The sequence below is a fragment of the Lissotriton vulgaris genome, chromosome 6 (assembly GCF_964263255.1).
Source record: "Lissotriton vulgaris chromosome 6, aLisVul1.2, whole genome shotgun sequence".
NCBI classification, from domain to species: Eukaryota; Metazoa; Chordata; class Amphibia; order Caudata; family Salamandridae; genus Lissotriton; species Lissotriton vulgaris.
Window position 1 is genome coordinate 847,911,007 of NC_141694.1, and position 19,134 is coordinate 847,930,140.

General features: G+C 45.0%; 1 protein-coding gene across 1 annotated transcript in view; it reads right to left on the minus strand.

Moving 5' to 3' along the window:
* CRIM1 (cysteine rich transmembrane BMP regulator 1) overlaps window positions 1–19,134 on the minus strand; it is an 891,430-nt gene that overhangs the window by 43,712 nt on the left and 828,584 nt on the right. The gene's annotated exons all lie outside the window — the stretch shown is intronic.

The following is a 19,134-nucleotide window of genomic DNA, read 5'->3' on the forward strand; positions in this document are numbered from 1 at the left end:
CCTGATAAATTGCCATGATCAGTTTTGACAATAAATAGTCAAGAAACATGTCAACCTTCTTATAAGTATCGCCTTTGAAGCTCATTTGGAACATTGCATCCATTTCTAGCTATTCAATATTTTTTAATGATAACAAGGGGACCCACAGATTATATAAACTAGGGTATGCCTTAGTTATTTTTAACCTCACACAACACCAGTCTACTCACATTATCACACTTAACACTGCACTTCACTCTTTGCATCAGCAAAAAACAAAAGAACTCCGGCAACGAGCCCCTACGTGGGGCCCGTTGGGCATTACAGCGCCGGCCCAACGAGGAGCTGCCCGATGATGAAGCATGACATCCATTCGGGTGTGTGAGGGATCTTGCGCCTGAGGAATCAGATCCCCCGATCTGACGCTTCAGGCTTTTCCTGCCTTCTTCCTCTCTATTTAGGAACCACATGCTTTTTTGACTTACCAGCCTGCTTGGGGGTGCCAATGCCTGACCTTTATTCACCCCCTTGTGTACTCTTCCTCATAATTTCTCACAAAGGAACGGCCAATAGGACAGAGCTGATGTAACTCTCCTCCGCTGGTACAAGAGTGACACGTAAAGTGAGGCATGCACGTTGAAACGCAGCTTCAATATAGTCGAGTTATAAATACATTTTATTATATACCACTAGAAAAAAAAGCAATTGACTTTTTAAGTGAAACATCATAATGACTTCCGTTCAGTGGTAGATTTTTTAACGTATTCAAGCTGGTTTACCAAATGAATGTGCACCCGGGGAAAAGTGCGATATTTTCGGATTAGGACGCCAGAGAAATATGAGCCTCTCAAAACCAAAGGTACAGCAAGTCATTGAAACGTCCTCAAAACTTTGGAACAGGTTATAAACCTACTGCAAGGCTAGGACAAAACACTGCCAGACGATCTAAGTGCTCCATAACCCCCTTTACAGGAGGTCCCCTGAATTCACGCAGGTTTCAATTATTTAAACTGCGGGGATATATTTGAAAAACAAGTCTTGTTTCAAGTTTTAAAAAAAAACCGGAGAAATGCAGGTTTACTGAGTGAAACAACGCCAGTAGCAACTTGCTTTGAAAGCTTGTTACGGTATGCAATATCAAAATCTAACTGCTATTTAATGACATGCAGGGAAACAGGCTGTGCGAGCAAAAATGCCAAATATTTCATTTTGGACAGCTTTGCACCTGTCCAACAGAAGAAAGAAGAAAGGAAAAAAAGTAACTCATTAACTCTTGAATAAAGTTGCCAGCATTCTCCTTAACGCTCTTGAGAATATTTTAGAAAAAGTAGTGCATTCTTTCCTTCTAAATACGTGCCTCCCTGCTGGATGTACAAAGGCTGTTCTAACTTTTTTGGGGACAAAACAAAGCCTTGGTAAAGATTTCCAAATAAAGTTAATCTGAAAACAAAGGCAGCTGTCAAATATAACCGTAAACGAACTGTAATGTATTAGCTTTGTCGACAAAGTAGTGCTGATGTGTAAATGTTGCTCAATGTTCCTGGCCTAGTGTGCTTATAAATTCACCAATTTCAAATTTCGTTTTGGGTGAAAAAAAACAAACTTGGAGCCATCTTTCAAACTCTGCATAAAGTGGTCTTTATATTTTACTAAGGTTTGACCTTACTGGTCGAATGTGGAAGCAAATCCATTATTTGCCACTACTTTGGCCTCCTACTTCTCCAGTCTATGCCCATCAAGGAATATATTCCATAAAGTGCGCTCCAAGGGCGCAAAGGACGTGTGTGCCATTTTTTCACCCCTGGGGAACCGCTGTATTACAGCAGGACTCGCAGATGCCTCTGCAGCCCTTCCCCTATTACAAATTGTGCCAGAGCACATATAACACTGGCACTATCTCACGAGAAAGATCCCTTACTTGCATGAAGGACGAATTTTTGGGGGTTATGCGCTTATTTTTCCACTTCCAACTTTAAACTACAGCATAGAAAGAAAAACACAAAAGGGAAACAGCAGCAGAAGAAAAAGATTAAAGTGACAGAGAAAAAAGGGATGAAGAAATCTGCGAGTTAAAAATACGGGAGTGTCTGGCGGTGGATGAAAGAGGTACAAGGCAGAATAAAAGATGAAGCAGTTTAGATATTTGGCACCCCTGACATTCTATAGTGGCAGCCGTGGCCTTTAAGTAAAACTTTTGGCTCCAGCACTTTTTCTTTCACAAATTAAGCACTGGTAAAAACATTCATGCTATTCACAGTTACCCATTTACAATTCTATATGTTGAACCTTACTCCAGGTAAACTCTTTTGAGTCTCTCCTACTATGGAATAAAAGCTCATAGAACAACTGCATCAACACACTAAGTATATTAATGTAATGCATCTATATGGAGTTCCTAAGAGATATACACACTAAGCAACTTCCACAGTGCACACAAACATTTACCACCGTTAAAGCACATTTGTGTCCGGACACTCTTCTGACATGGACCAAAGGCCTCACGCCACCATGCCACCCAGCCCAGTGAGGTGGTGCCTGTGATGATGGTGGATGAGTTTGGATAAAGATGAACAGAAGACCCACCTCCAGACTGGAGAGGTCCATCCACAATTGCAAGTCTGAGTGTACTAACTGGAAAATATGCATCTAAACTGAGAAACTCCCTTGGTCTTGTATCCACTGCCATCGCAATCACCACTGGAAGGCCATCATCCACCATCTGCTGAGTGGAACCAGAGTTAACTGAATCGTCTGTTGATGATGGCAACCCTTAGATCCAACCCTGGCTACAAAACGAGTGGTACATCGTATTAGGACCGATTGAGAGGGTTGCCTCTCCTGGGACAGCTGAGGTCTGAAATAGCCCTGGAATTTTCAGTATTGTTGATACAACTGCCTCACTGGTAAGGCCATGCGCAAGGAATGAGACATATCTCTGCTATTGTTGTAAGGTTTGGGGAAGGAGCCAGCCTCGCCTTTCAAAATGCACCTCACCATCAAAGGACATTTCCCACCCATCACAGAGGCCTGGGCATGTTCCAAAAAGCCATTGGGGTGCATTCAGGCATGAAGGCGAAGTGTGATGGCAATGCCCATGGACCCAGCCACAGGGTCTGCAGAATCCACATCACAGTTCCCTATGTGCTTTGAAGCATTCAAACCATCACTGACCAAATAAGAACATGGCTGTTTCATGAGCATCAGTAGACTTGCAACTGCCATGGAATGGACACATTGCCCTAGCAGGCATGCAGGATTTCCCACATGAAGAGTGAAGCTGCCAGGCACAAAACGTGTCCAGCACATTGTGTACAGTTGCTTAGACTCCCTGTTCGGCGCAGTCATAGGAAAAGAACAGGAGTTCAGTTTGGAAGAGGAAGCCTGAACCACCATGCTCTCTAGCAATGGGTGTGAGAACAAGAATTTTCGGTCATCCGGACTCGGCATGTGGTAAATATATCATTACAAAATTACATTTCAAGGAAACGGTACCATCAACCTCACTGTTGACCATACCAAAACAAAAATCCGGTGTCTCTCTACCACTCCACCCACAGTTCACCCCAAAAGTTACAGGTTCGAGGTCCTGCATCAGCAGTTAGGGCTCTGATGCTAGTTTGTTGGGAACGCACTCAGTCAAGAAAGGACGCATTAAATACTGGAACAAGCACACGACTGAAGTGGGTCTACACATGTCCATTGTCAGCAAACACACCCGTAATCCATAACGCTATTGTTGGTGACACGTAATAATGTGAGGGCCTACCTTCCATAAGGTACTCCCTATTGTCTGGCGATTATAATGGATGTGAACTAGCAATAACGAATGTGTGAGCATATGACTGTTCCACACCCAAATACACATGTAAATCTATGTGTTACGAACGTGTTGAGATATACGAATTGTAAAACCTCAATGAACAAATTTAAACAAACAAAAAAATCCTGACTCGGCATGTGACTTCGGGTAATTTGTCTGTATCTTCCTAGGCCCAAAGGGCTTCCTCCAGCCAAAACAGGTCCCAGCAGTACCAGTGTATGATTTTCAGACAGTACAGCTCGGAAATAGTAAGCAACCGCTACTCATGGCTTATGAGCTGTGATTTGTGCAGATCGTGCACTAACTCAGAGAAATTCCTAGTTAAATATATCTGTAACACATAGCTAACTCAAAAAAACAAGCATTCAGCTCTACACTTAGACAGCACAACTCTTTATGAAAAAGGCCCTGAAACAAAAGCAGGAAAATACCACCAAAACAAAAAATAATAAATACTGTCAACAAGCATACAAATGTGAACATTAACAAAAACAGGTCAAATAAACAAATTCATGTACATATTATACATCACAAAAATGACGATATTTGTGGCCTGATACCTCAATTGTTAATAGAAAGGACTCTGTCCCCCACAATTTCAACCTTGACAGGCTTTCTCGAAAATAATATTCTCAAAGCTACACTTAAGGTAAGATAACCTCCCATCAACGTGGTGTAAAAAAAAAAATATGTTTGAGGGAGTACACTTATCTTATCTCCTTGCACAAATGGCTTTTATATTCACCCCTACAATAACTTCTTGGAGGGAGAAAAGTAAGTAAATTAGTACTCTGATAAGCACAGTAAACAGGGAAAGGGAACCAGGAAGGAGCATCCAGATTAGAATTTTTCAGAAGTGGAATGATTGAGGCTTTCCTCCACCCTTTTAGAAAATGACCAGTGCAAAAAATCTCATTAAATATGGGTGGCATTTGCCTCCAGGACAAAGTGCAAAATTCTTGGGGGACAGGGATCCCATGGTGAGCCAGATTTGGCTTGCTTTCACCTCTTCGACGCTCATGACGAGCTGAGCTCGTCATGAGCCAGGGCGCTCCGGTGCTCATGACGAGCTCAGCTCGAAATGGCCCGTGGAACGCTCAGGTGCGGGGAGAGTTCCCCCGCTATGCTGAACGTTCCACGGAGCCAATGCACCCGTGAGAAGCTGAGCTCGTCATGAGCACAGGAGCACTGTAGCTCATGACGAGCTCAGCTCGTCATGAGCATGGGGGCGCTGTGCGCGCCCCCCAGCACAGCGGGGGAATAACCCCTGCAGCGAAGGGGTTAAGAGTTTTAGTGCCTGGTCCACCGTTATAGCAGAAATGATGGAAAGAGAATTATCCTTCCTGATGTGGAGAGGATTTGTAGATGTACAAGGGAGGTAGTCATCTGAGGCACACAGTGTGGCGTTCCCTCCAACTGAGTTTTTGAGACATTGATTATGGAGGTGGTGATTCCTGTTGTCTAGCTAGTTGTGTGAGGGGATGAATTATTGGAGATGGAAAAAGAGATGTATACAATTTTAACCTTGGCTTGAAGAGTAGCTCCCAAGGTATTACCGAACTGTTGGTTGGCTATAGAATTTTTTACCTCTGGGAATTTGGAAAAAATGTTAACGAATTCAAACAACTCCTTGGAATAATTTTTGGAAACTTCTATTTTTGTAAAATATTGAGTTTTTTCAGCTTGAATGATCTTTCTATAAAGTTGTATATAAGCCTTGTATGATTCTTTATTAGTTGGCTTCATATCCAATCTCCATTTCCTTTCTAGTCTACAGCATTTTTGATTTTGAAGTCTAAGCTTCTTGCTAAACCAGGGCTCTGAGGGAGTGAATTGGCGGTTATTTTGGCTTCTGGCTGGAACCAAATTCTCTCTTCCAGTCAGTGATGGTAATTATTAATAGAAAGATCATGGTCAGTAGAGACTTCAGGTGAGTTCTGGGCATGATCAAAATGAAGCTGGTCAGTGTTGATCGTATGCCAAGGCCAACACCAAGAGTGTGTAGGAGAGGGATCAATAATAGTTTTGTGGAAGAGATCCCTGGTCTTGAAACTAACCACCAGATGGTCAGACCAGAGGGAAGAAGGCTAGCCAGCTAAGCTGTGTGTTAATAAAGAAGATGGCATTGAACTCATTGGGCTAGGCCTGCACTAGACATTAAGGGGCACATGCATCACAATTGTAAATTGCAAATACCTAATTGCGAAATTCCTGAGAATCGCAATTAGGTCATCGCAATTTACAATGCATGAAACCCAAAGACTTTCAGATTGCGATTCCTAGGGGGTCGCAAATCGGTCTACCTCATTAATTAATATTAATGAGGTAGATCGCAATTTGCGACCCACTAAGAATCGCAAAAATCACGGGGATGGTGGCCTGCTGAGGTCAGCAGACCACCAGGTCCGTAATTTTTTTTTAAATAAAGCAGTCTTTTTTTTGTAAAGTAGCTCGTTTTCCTTAAAGTAAAACGAAAAGATTTACTTTTTATTTTTTAAGACCAGGCAGTGGTCAATAGGACCACTGCCTTCCCTTAAAAATGTTTTTACAACCATTCACAAAGGGGAAGGGTCCGTTTGAGAATGGGTTACCACCTACTTGAAGAAGGCGGTAATATGCAAATGTTTTGTGACCGCATTCACGGTCACAAAACATTCATGCAAACCATTAGGATTCGGTATTTGGAAGGGACGCCCTAAACACGCCTGTTACACATACCGAATCGCAAACCCATTTTGCGATTCGGTAACAGGTTACGGAATCACAAATTGGGGTTTGCTGCATCTGAAAAGCATTTTTTGCATTTACAAATAGGCCTATTCTGCGGATCGGCCCGTTTGTGAAGGCAAAAATGCTTGATGCATGTGCCCTACAGTCTATAAGACTGACAAATTCCTTATCCAAAGATTCTTTAGATGATCGTTATAATTACAGGGTATGGTAAAGTCAGGGTGATTAGCTTTTAGTTCTACCAAGTGGCAGATAAATACGGTTCTAAGCCTAGGGGGCCTGTAAAGTAAGACTCCATTAATGAAATACTGGTTACTAAGTTCAAAAAAGGATTTTGAAATGTCCCTTAAGGATGATCACTAAACCGCCACCTCGACATAGGTGAACTTGTGGGCAAGAAACCGACGGTAACCTATAGAAAAAATATCTCCTTCAAAGATCTTATGGTGAAGAGCCACTTTCAAACTAAACAACAAACAAATTGGCTAACTAACCAACGGAAAGGCTTTAAACCGTGCAACTCCTGCAAAATAGGCCGGAGCATGACAAGCATTCTTGAACCAAATGGGAAAGTGATGCCAATTGACCAGAACATTACTTGCACCTCCAAATTCGTGATATACATAATAGAGTGCAAATGTGGCATGAAATATATAGGGTGCACAACTTGTATGTTAAAAAAACGAATCCTGGAGCACATATGTGCAGTCAAAAAAGCCAACATGACATATGCCACGGCAAAACATATGAGTATTTGTCAAAAGGGGGATTGGAGAGCGATGTGCTTCTACGGAATCAAAATGATACCCCTAGGAGACCGAGGGGGGGTGATCGTGTGAAAAAACTATGCCAAAAGGAGTCCTGTCTGATCATAAGACTCAGGACAAAATGCCCCAGAGGCATAAATAATGACGAGGAACTTTATGTGCACCTGGAATAGGATATCAACCAGCCCTCCAACGTTGTGCAATATAGGACACCAACTGTTAAAAGGGTACTGCACCCAAATACACATATGCAAACAATACAGAAGTCCTTTTAAAATACGTGCAACTATGCGTTAGAAATCTATGTGATTATGGGTACTAAACCCTAATGTGACGCCATCTGTACTTTGCACACATGCAATATAACAGCCAAGCTTGAAAACATAGCAAGCCATGTGAATTAATGTAACAACCTGACAAAAAGCGTAATTGTCTTTGTTAACTGTATAAAGTTTTGTTGAAATTTTGTTTTAAACTACATATCCCATAATGCCACTTGAAGGCAGAGGTGGGACTATAAATAGTGAAATTAAGGAAGGACTTACTGACCATGAACAAAAGCCTAGAGTGGCTGAAACGCGTTGGTGGGTTGAACGCTTACAAATAAAATAAGCTCAAATACCATTCAGGAGTGCTGCATCCTTTGTGATAAAATATAAATACACATATATATATATATATATATATATACACACACACATATATATATATATATATATATATACACACACACACATATATGGTGCAAGTTTAAAAGAAGCAAGTAAAATGTAAATACAAGTCATGAGGACTACCCTAACAAAAATGAAAGTAATTACTTTTAAAATGCACTATGGGAGATGAAGTATTATTTTAGTCATGTGACTTACGGTTTACATAGCACGCACGACGCACTTTGCAAAACTGTTTTCCACATGTGACCAAGGCTAACCCCGAAACGTGTAAGTATTAAGGAAGCATGATGTGCTGCTGAGCCTTTGAAAAATAAAAGCTGCAACTCAACTTCAGTATTGGGCCTCAGTGTTGTCTCAAGAAAGTGAATTGATGGGTTTCTCCGTGTCCATGTGTTTGCGAGGTCGCCCTGTAGGGTCGGGGGCTCCTGTGACCTGAGGGGTGGGGAGGGGGGGGGGGGGGGGGGATTATTTCAGTGCCTTCAACTCCAGCACTTAAAACTTGCATTAGAGAAATGAGATGCATTCCTTATTCACATTTAGATACTTTTTGGCATTGTGCACACACTGAACAGAGTGGATAAGAGGCAAGGCGACCCATCTACTTGGCATTTCACAGATGCAAGTTGAAAATAAATATTTGACCAATTCCATCTAAAAGTCTTAAAACTATTGGGACCTGTATCATGGGCGTAGTAATGGACTTTGCAGCAGGTGCAATGGCACTGGGCTCACTGAACCCTAATTACTGCTATATTTTGCTAGCCAAACAGAAGAGGGACAGCTTCCTTGTTTGCACTAAGGCCCCTGGCACCTTTTCTACACCACAGCCCTGCTTGGTGATATCAATGGAAAGCGAGAACTCCGTTAAAACCGCACAAATTGTTCTTTAATCATCCCTAAAATATTTTCAGAAGCAACGTGATAGAAAACACGGTGAGCCTTCTCAACTCGCACTGTGCAAATGTGCTTGCAGCCAGACGGATGGAGACCCGGAAGAGGAGGGTTTCAACAGATTTTTGGCCTTAACTGCCCCCGTCATTCATGGAGGTTTCAGTGACGCTTCAGAGTGCAGAGAGAGTAAGAGTGCAGCGTCTCCTCTGGGAGCCGAGGTGGCGCGAGAACATGGCGACGACAACAGGCGTGCGGTGTGATGCATTGCATTTTGCAGTTGTACACAGACCACTTAACCCCAGGCTCATTTTTCTTCTTATAAATCATTTCAGCGCTTCAGAAAACGAGAAAGTAATTCTCGCTTTATCGGATTATAGACGTCACAATCTATTATTCATACACTTACAGCCAAGGGTATGGTGTGCTTTGAAGGAGAGCGGCTGGAAAGGTTGAGAGGGGGAAATTCGCAGTATCGGCTGAGGGAGCGCAGGCCTGCCCCGCAGTGCTTAATTTGGGCCAGTGCCAGGGCTGCCCGTTGTGGGCCCACCGCACTCATTTTTGGGGGCCAACACGTATTTTTCTTTATCAGATACTGACCATGAGCGAGAAAAAAACACGAGACGAAAGGAGGTAAACAAGAAAGAAGAAAAAAAAAACGGGCATAAAGGGAGAGAGCAGGGACTAGCAAGAGTGAGATAATGGGACAGTTGTGTCTGGTAATTGATTAAAGAGCCCTTAGGTGGATTGAACACTATGCAGACTTGGTATTCGGCGCGCAGATTTTTAATAGCCCCGCCGGAGAAGAGCTTAGGGCACCGGCATACTTTCCTTAACAAATTAAGCAATGCACCCGCTATTCCACCAAAGCACCATTACTTCATCAAATAGAAGACTGCCTGTCCCCTGGATGGAGCTCCAATTCCCTGCTCGAGAGGAGCAGGCAAGATGGACTGGAAACAGAAGCGTGCATGTCACGAATGTGATGTACATAACCTAGCATACCATGCTACAGGACTGTAAAGGCCACAGCACCGCTGAATGCTGCAAAACATGTTGGGTCCTGCATCTCATACAGTGTGTCACTGTGACTCACAAAGCCACAATTTTTCGTGTGGCACAAATATTTGTTGTGCAACCAGTAACTGCACTGGGCACACAGTTTCTTATGGGCACCCACACTATTTCTTCTGGGTGCAGTGGGTGACTTTGATATTATACTATTTTTTTCAACGCCGCGTCAGAACAGACAGCAAAATGTGTTATCAGCAATATATATATATATATATATATATATATATATATATATATATATATATATATATATATATATATATATATATATATATATATATGTATATATATATATATATTACACATATACACACACACATATATATATATATATACACAGATGTATATACACAGACACACAGATATATATACACACATATATACACACACATACGATCACACATATATATATATTTAACATTATTTATTATTATTATTTGTGTATTTTGTAAAGCGCAACAGCTGCCCCAACGGGGCGTCCCGGCGCTGATAAATCATGGAACTTAGAGGCTAGGCACCAATGGGGCATTATATGGGGAAGAGATGTGTTTTCAGGGACTTTCGGAATGCTAATTCGGTTTGACAGGCTCGTAATGCAACCGGGAGGTTATTCCAACACCGAGTGGCACAGACCTCGAATGTTTTCCCTCCGGCGCGAGTACGTTTAAATCTAGGGGTTTCCAGCAGAAGTAGGGAATTTGAGCGTAATGTCCTGGTGTTGACATACGGTCTCAGAGTGCTTTTCAGATGGGCCGAGCCTTTGCCCTTGGAGGCCCGGAAAGCCAGGGTCATGGCCTTAAAAATACATCTCTTGGAAATGGGGAGCCAGTGGAGTTTACGGAGGTGTGGGGAGATGTGATGTCTGGCAGGAATTCTCTCCACCAGCCGAGCAGCAGCATTCTGGACAGTCTGTAACTTGTGGCATAGGCCTGCTGTGATGCCAAGATATAGTGCGTTGGCGTAGTCCAGGTGAGATATTATCAGGGCTTGTACCACAGTCTTACGGCAGTCCATCGGCAGGTAGTTGATGAGCCGTCTAATTGTCTTGATCTTAGCAAAACAGGATGCTGCTACTGTTTGAACCTGGGCGTTGAAACTGAGATGATTATCCCAGCGCACTCCCAGGTTTCTCACCGAGTCTTTAGGCGTGGGGGCATGGCTGAGATCATCCGGCCACCATAAATTAGAATCAAGAGGGGATGATGAGTTAAAAAACAGAATCTCTGTCTTTCCAGCGTTGAGTCGGAGGGAATTGGAGTCCATCCAGCTAGAGATGTCTCTTAGACAGTTTTTCAATGGGTCGAAGGCAGAGGCAGTGGGGGTATCAAAGGTGAAGAGTAACTGAATGTCGTCAGCGTAGGAGGTGGATTTAATCCCAGTTTGCGCAATCAGTTTAGCCAAGGGGGAAAAGTAAACATTGAACAAGAGCGGGCTCAGGGAGGAGCCCTGTGGAACTCCCCATTTAAGTGGTCTAGCGGTGGAGGTGTAGGGAGGGGTGTATACCTGCTGAGTACGGTCACCCAGGTAGGAAGAGAGCCATCTCAACACTGTACCGCCAATACCCAGGTCTCCCAGCCTTCTCAGCAGGATCTTATGAGAGACGGTGTCAAATGCTGCTGAGAGATCCAGCAGCACTAACACCGCCCTCGACCCTCGATCCAGCGTCCATCTCACCGAGTCAGCCATTTCAACAAGGGCCGACTCCGTGCTGTGGCCCGATCGAAAGCCGTGCTGAGAGTCATGCAGGAGTCCATGGGATTCAATATAGTTGGCAAGCTGGGCGTGCACCAGTTTTTCCAGGATCTTAGCTGGGGCAGGCAGGAGAGAGATGGGCCTGTAGTTACTAGGGTTATCTGGGTCAAGATCAGGTTTCTTAAGGATGGGGACTAGGGACGCATGCTTCCATTTTGCGGGAAAAATGCCCGTTCTCAGGGATTCGTTCCAGATATGGTTAAGGAATGGGTTGAGCAGGGGTGCCAGTTTTTTATATTGTTTGGCTGGCAAAGGGTCCTTGGGGGAGCCAGATTTACAGTTGAGTAATTCTACCAGTGTGTCAGCCTCAGAGATATCTGCAAACTCTAGCAATGAGGGTGACTGTAGCGGGTACGTAGTAGATTCCTCACCCGACCCTGCACTACTGCTGATGGGAAAGGAGGAGTAAATAGCCTGGATTTTTTCCTCAAAGAATTGTGAAAGTTTATCACACAGAGACTGGGAGGCTGGTTGAGTTCGAGTCAGAGCGCTGGGGTCCGTAAAGGATCTGACTATGCTGAAAATCTCCCTGACGCCGTTACTGGCATGTCTAATTCTGGAAGCCAGGAAGTCCCTTTTATGATCCTCAATCATTCTGCGGTATTCTTTTAGAGCTGTTTTATAGGTGATTTTACTGTCGAGGGAATAGTTCTGCCTCCAGGAGCGTTCGAGGGCTTTGCATGAAGCCTTTTTCTGGCGAAGCATGTCCGAGTACCAGGGTGCGGATGGAGTGGCCCTGTAGGTTTTGATGGGTTTAAGAGGGGCCATAGCCTCTAGGGCTTGGCCGATCCAGGCGTCAAAATGGTCAATACCTCCATCCGGATCAGATGATGGGGAGGGTAGAAAATTATTCTGGTGTTCCTGGAGCGTTTCAAGGGTGATACGACTCCAGTTTCTGCCTGATGCTTTGGGGGCGATGGTAGGTCTGATGGAGCGGGAGATGATGATCTCAAAAGAGATGAGAAAGTGATCTGACCAGGTGACCGGGATGGGAGAGGCTACCAGAATGCTAGGTAGGTTGGAACAAATCAGGTCAAGGGTATGTCCCGCTTTGTGAGTGGGGGAATCTATTTTTTGCTCTAGATTGCAGGTCGCCAGTGTAGAAATAAAATTATTGCTATGTGAGCATGATTCATCGTTTACGTGAAGGTTAAAATCTCCTAAAGCAGTGAAGTTGGTGTAGCGAGTGCTAAGCTGGATGATGTAATCCGTCAAGGCCGGCAGGTAGGAGAGGTTGGAATGGGGAGGGCGGTAGATAAGTATTCCAGAGCAGGAGGTGGACGAGGAAAAATGGATAGTAAAAGGTAGACCCTCTATGCAGTCAATAGGGTCATATGTAGGGAAGGAAGCCGTCCATTTGGATTTGTGGATTAAGGCAACACCACCCCCCTGTTTACCGTTTGGTCTATTGGCGCAGGTGATGCTGTAGCCGTCCGGCAAGGCAAGAGTAATGGTGGGGTTAGTGGTCTCATTCAACCAGGTTTCAGTTAAGAAAAGCAGATCCCAGTTGTTGTCCTGGAGGGACTGCCAGATGTCAATAGCATGTTTATTCAGAGACCTGCAGTTAATCAGTGCCGCTCTGAGGGAAAGAGAAGGGTCGGCTCCATGGGAGGAAGCAGAGCACCGAGCGAGGGCCGGGCCAAGAGTTGAGTCCAGAGAGGGTAGTGAGAACTGGCAGGTTTCACATACGTAAATGTGGCTCTGGGCGTCCGGGATAGACCAGAGGCAGGTGGGGCAAGGAGGGGGTCTCAGAGAAAGCAACATGGTCCGAGAATGGATTGTGGGGGTAGTGCTGGTGAATCGGGCAGGGGAACCGGCCCCGGTCGCGTCATGATCGCGGACGAGCGCAGACGAGCTTGCCTTAAGCGCGCCTTCGGCGCGCAATTGCCGCGCCCGCTGCGCTCGTCCGCTGCGCTTCCGGTAGATACACATGTATAAAGTGAGGGGGCGTGGCCTCGAAGTGGGCGTGTCCCTGTCGCAACGAGGACAATGGCGGGAGAAGTGGATCGGCGATTTTCGCCCGTTTCTAGCGCTCGTTTTTGCTGCAGAAGGGTACCTGCACACTGTACTCGTGTGTCAGGAAGTGAAGGTGGGTGCAGGTTAAAAACACAGAAATGCACTTTTAAAATGAAGAGCTGCGCAAAGGTCTAACTGCTCCCGGCTGTGCCTCAGGAGGTTCCGTAATTAATCTGCCGCGCTAGTGATCAGCGCGCTATTTGTAGGTCTTGCAGGGGGCGTGGCCTCGAAGTGGGCGTGTCCCTGTCGCAACGAGGACAATGGCGGGAGAAGAGGATCGGCGATTTTCGCCCGTTTCTAGCGCTCGTTTTTGCTGCAGAAGGGTACCTGCACACTGTACTCGTGTGTCAGGAAGTGAAGGTGGGTGCAGGTTAAAAACACAGAAATGCACTTTTAAAATGAAGAGCTGCGCAAAGGTCTAACTGCTCCCGGCTGTGCCTCAGGAGGTTCCGTAATTAATCTGCCGCGCTAGTGATCAGCGCGCTATTTGTAGGTCTTGCAGGGGGCGTGGCCTCGAAGTGGGCGTGTCCCTGTCGCAACGAGGACAATGGCGGGAGAAGTGGATCGGCGATTTTCGCCCGTTTCTAGCGCTCGTTTTTGCTGCAGAAGGGTACCTGCACACTGTACTCGTGTGTCAGGAAGTGAAGGTGGGTGCAGGTTAAAAACACAGAAATGCACTTTTAAAATGAAGAGCTGCGCAAAGGTCTAACTGCTCCCGGCTGTGCCTCAGGAGGTTCCGTAATTAATCTGCCGCGCTAGTGATCAGCGCGCTATTTGTAGGTCTTGCAGGGGGCGTGGCCTCGAAGTGGGCGTGTCCCTGTCGCAACATTGCCGTCACAAGTCGTATGCGGCCTGATTATTTTCTTGGAAAAACTCAAATTAACCTCCTCACGGACTTCGCAACACTTGCTCAGTGTAATGCAGGGTGCGAATAACAAATCTTTGGAGGGCTGTTTTTGGTTTCCAGAAGAGTTTTGTTTTTGACACGTACTTACTAACAAGGGTCCTGCTGTGACTCAACTGACAGATTTACAGAAACATACTTTGCTGTCTGTGCACTGCAACAGAGGTTTTCAAGGCAGATTAGCACGTTTTTTTGTTGTTGAAAAGTTTACTTAACATTTTCCGACATATACAAAGCTATGCAATAGCCACAGTTCGTTCCTTCACAAACACGTTAATGATTGAAACATTTGGTATCAACGTGCTATGCTATTCTCAAAAAGCATATTACAAAGTGACACACAATTATACAATGTTTGACCAATACATATTCATTCTGCCTATAACCCCGTAGTCCAGAATGCGAGCTTGACCATGCTCAAAAGAGTATCTGAAACATAACAACATAGTCTAGTAGCTAACTTATTTCAACCACGCCAGAGGGTACTATGCGGGAAGGAGTCTGACTAGGAGCGACATGTTCCAGGTTCTGCAAATGTATCTTGAGCGCATCCCACTTATCTTTTGGTCGAGACTTGGGTGGGAGCAATGTGGCATATAGTTTGCACTTAGTATTGCAATAAGTGAGACTAGTAGTGAGCGATACTTCAGTGGTCGGAAGAAGTTTGCTACCCCATTTAAGGGCAATCGCCCGTTTAGCCAGAAGCAGCGCCAGCACAATAAATTTGCGTAGTTTCTTGGGCATATTATAAACATATCCCAGGAGGGCGATCTCAGGAGAGGGTTCTATTACCAACCATGTCATTCGGGATATTAGTTCAAAAATAGAAGTCCAGAACACCAATAATTTGAGGCAAGTCCATGTCAAGTGGGGAAAGTCAGCATAGAGACAGCTGCACTTATGGCAATGCGCGGCTGGGATGGGTCAATCGCATGCAGTTTGGCCGGCGTCATATACGCTCTCCATAAATATTTAAACGGAATTAATTTGTGCCTACTATTGTAGGGATACTTCTCTAAACTGCGAACAACTGAAACTCCACTGGTCATCCAAAATGGGATGGCTCAGATCGCGCTTCCATGCAGTACGAATCTTAGTGTCCGGGCACGGAATCAGGGTCATGCTGGCCTTCTGTAGCCTAGAGATCAGTCGAGTCCCATCCGAGCTGGATATTAAAAGCGGTAAAGGCTCAAAGGACTGTGGTTCCAGTGGATATTCCGATATTGTAGCATGCAGAGTCCTACACATCCTGCTGGAAATAAACTGATCCATGAAAGTCAGTCCAGCTCCACGACTCTCCCCAGCATTATCGAATACCTGCCCATCCGGGAACAGGTCGCCAAACTTATTATAGAGTGAGATTTGAGCACTCGCATAACTAATTTCTCTTCAGTGATAGGGAGCCATGGGTTGTGAGCTATGGGGATTTCGAAGTACAGGGAGCCACGTCCAGTCACTTGCGATAGTTTGCGCCAGGCCAAGCTCGAGGTGGACATTTTCTGTATGCCTCTAGGGTCACAAGGAAAGCCCTGGGGTAAAATGGCGTGAAGTGGAGTCTAGTGCGTCAAATGAGATGCAGGTTTGCTGTAGGGAATGCGCGCATTCGGATGGTACCATGAGTGGGAGGGTGCACTGTGCCGCTAGGTAATACATTCTGAAGTCTGGGGCCCCTCAGCCCTCCGCTTTCATATAGCAAGGTCATGGTCTCCCATCGCACTCTATGTCTTTTGCCACCCCAAGCGAGCCTGATAGGATGATATGAGGGTCTTAAAAAACCATCTGGGTGCGGAATACGAATATTATGAAACCTGTATAGAAACTTCGGATGAACTATCATCTTCATGAGTGAAATTCTGCCTGACATGGAAAGCGGGAGTCTGATCCAACGTTCTACCTGCGCCTCAAGATTGTGTATCGCTGTACCATAGTTCAGTTCACCATCTGGTCCGCCTCTGTATGGATCTGGATACCCAAATATCTAACCGAATCGTGACACCATTTCAGCGGGAACTCACATTCCCATTCAGGGGTGTCCGTCGTTAGAGGAAAACGCTCGGACTTACTCCAGTTAATTCCCAGTCCAGAGTATCCACAAAAACGCAGGATCTCTCTAAGGAGAGGATTCAGATTGTTACGCGGCTGGCGGGCATATACCAATGTCATCCGCGTAGAGCAAAATAAGGAGAGGGCCTCTGTTAAATTGTATACATCTGTGGAGATGTTTCTACTGGAAGTGGCGCATCAGAGGGTCAAGTGCCAATATAAATAGTGAAGGCAATCAAGGGCAACTCTGCCTATTGCCATGAGTGAGGGTGAACAAGGTGGACAAAGTACCATTCAGATGGAGTCGTGCTGTAGGGGAGGCGTAAAGCAATGCTGTGAGGGCTATAAAACCTTTGGGGATGCCTAATTTCTTCATTACGGCCCCTATAAAAGGCCATTCCAAGGAGTCAAACGCCTTTTCTGAATCAAGTAGGACCGCCGCAGCCGGATTCCGGCGCGATTCTATGGAGCCTCGAAAACAATGTACACAAGTTTAGTGCAGTGGACCTTTGTGGAACAAAGCCAGACTGCACTGGTGATATTATACGATCCAAGAGCAATGCAGTCTCAACGCAATCATTTTGGCGAGGATTTTATAGTCCAAATTCAAAAGAGATAGCGGTCTATAAGAGCCACAGCTAGATGGGTCCTTGCCTGGTTTGGAAAGCAAGACAATTACAACCTCACGAAGTGTAGGAGGCAATATTTTATTCTTTAGGGCCTCATTATAGACCTTGAGAAGGAATGGGGCAAGTGTATCTTTTAAGTGCTTATAAAACATGCCAGTAAAGCCGTCAAGCCCTGGAGCTGTAGTACCATTTAAAGCATCTATGGTGCTGATAATTTCTTCCTTAGAAAATGGATCCGCTGAAAACTTTTGCATATAATCCTCCAACCAGACCATAGCGATCTCATTGAAATAGGACCTACAGTCCTCGTCATTATACTTTGCACGTGCGGTATATAAATTTGTGTAGTAATGATGGAACTCATCTCTAATCTCAGCTGTGTCGGTGTGTAACTGCCAGTCATCAGAACAGATAGATGTAATGTCTGCTTTCCCCACGCAAGGCTGCAATAATTGCGCCAGTGTACGTCCCGGCAAGTCCCCTTCGCCATACCGTCTGGCGGTGGCATATTTCCCCAAAAAGTTTGTTTCACTTTCAGCAGCTTCCCTGAATTCTGCCAGCAGTAACAAGCGGCTAGCCTGCTTAGCCGCGTCTCGGTGCCTAAGTTGGTCATCATCAAGGGCTTTTAAACTGTCCTCTATGCGAGCAATCGTGCTTCTCAATGATTTAGCGACCCCGGAGTGTTTTGCAATACATAACCCCCTTATGTACGCCTTGAATGCCTGCCAAACTGTCACCCGTATACTGACGGAGCCCACATTTAAGTAAAAATATGTTGTTATAGACTCCTGAATCTCAGCAGAAAATACTGTATGATGCAAAGCCTATCCTGGGAACCTCCACTGTCTTTCACAACCCTCTGGTCTAGGAAGACTAATACGCATAATGGCCGGTGAGTGGTCGGAGTACGTCCTAGGCAAATAGATCATTGACCGGAACCAGGGTGCCATTGTATGCAAGATCAGCCAAAAGTCCAGTTGTGTCCAAGTGTTGTAAGGAGCCGAATAGTGTGTATATATAGCTTATTTCGGGGTAACGCACACGCCATATGTCCACTAGGCCAATGGAGACACATATATCTGCGAGGACCCTGCAAGCACGGGGTTTCGTGCTATCAGTTTCAGGCTGCAGAAGAAAGGTAAAATCTCCCCCTAAGCATATGTAATCCGCGCCTAAGGGAAGCAACATAGCATGCAGAGTGGAAAAAATCAGTGTCATCAACATTCGGCGCATGAATACACATGAAAGCAATGCAGTAACCCACACGTTTCCCCGTTACCAAAGTGAAACGACCTGCTCTATCGGTGTAAGGCAGATTAGCAAATTCACTAACCAAAGGAGTATGCAGATAAATAAAATATCCTCCACTTTGAGCCAAAATGTTGATGGCACCAAGCAAATGACCCAAACCTCCCTAGCCTTGTCTCGCCTATTCTAGCATCTACCTATTCATCCTTTCACCCTTCCATCTACCCACTAATATTCACCATTTCACTTTTACATTCTACCATCCACTCGTTCTTCCATCCATCATTCAGGCATTCACCCATTTATCCATCTTTTACCTGTCCTCTCATCAATCCATCCTTTCAACCACAATCTCATCCTTTCACTTATTGTTCCTCTCCACCACCCACAAATTCCATCACCCACTCATTCACCCTTTTGTTCATTTCACCCAACCACGCTTTTACCCACCTACGCTTCATGTCACTCATAAATCCATTCACTCACCCACATTTTCTTTCATTCATTCACCCTTTCATCCAATCATGCATCCTTTCATTGCTCACAGATCCTTTCCTCCACCCACGCATCCTTTCACCCATCTTCTTTTTCACCCATCCTGTCTCCCCCC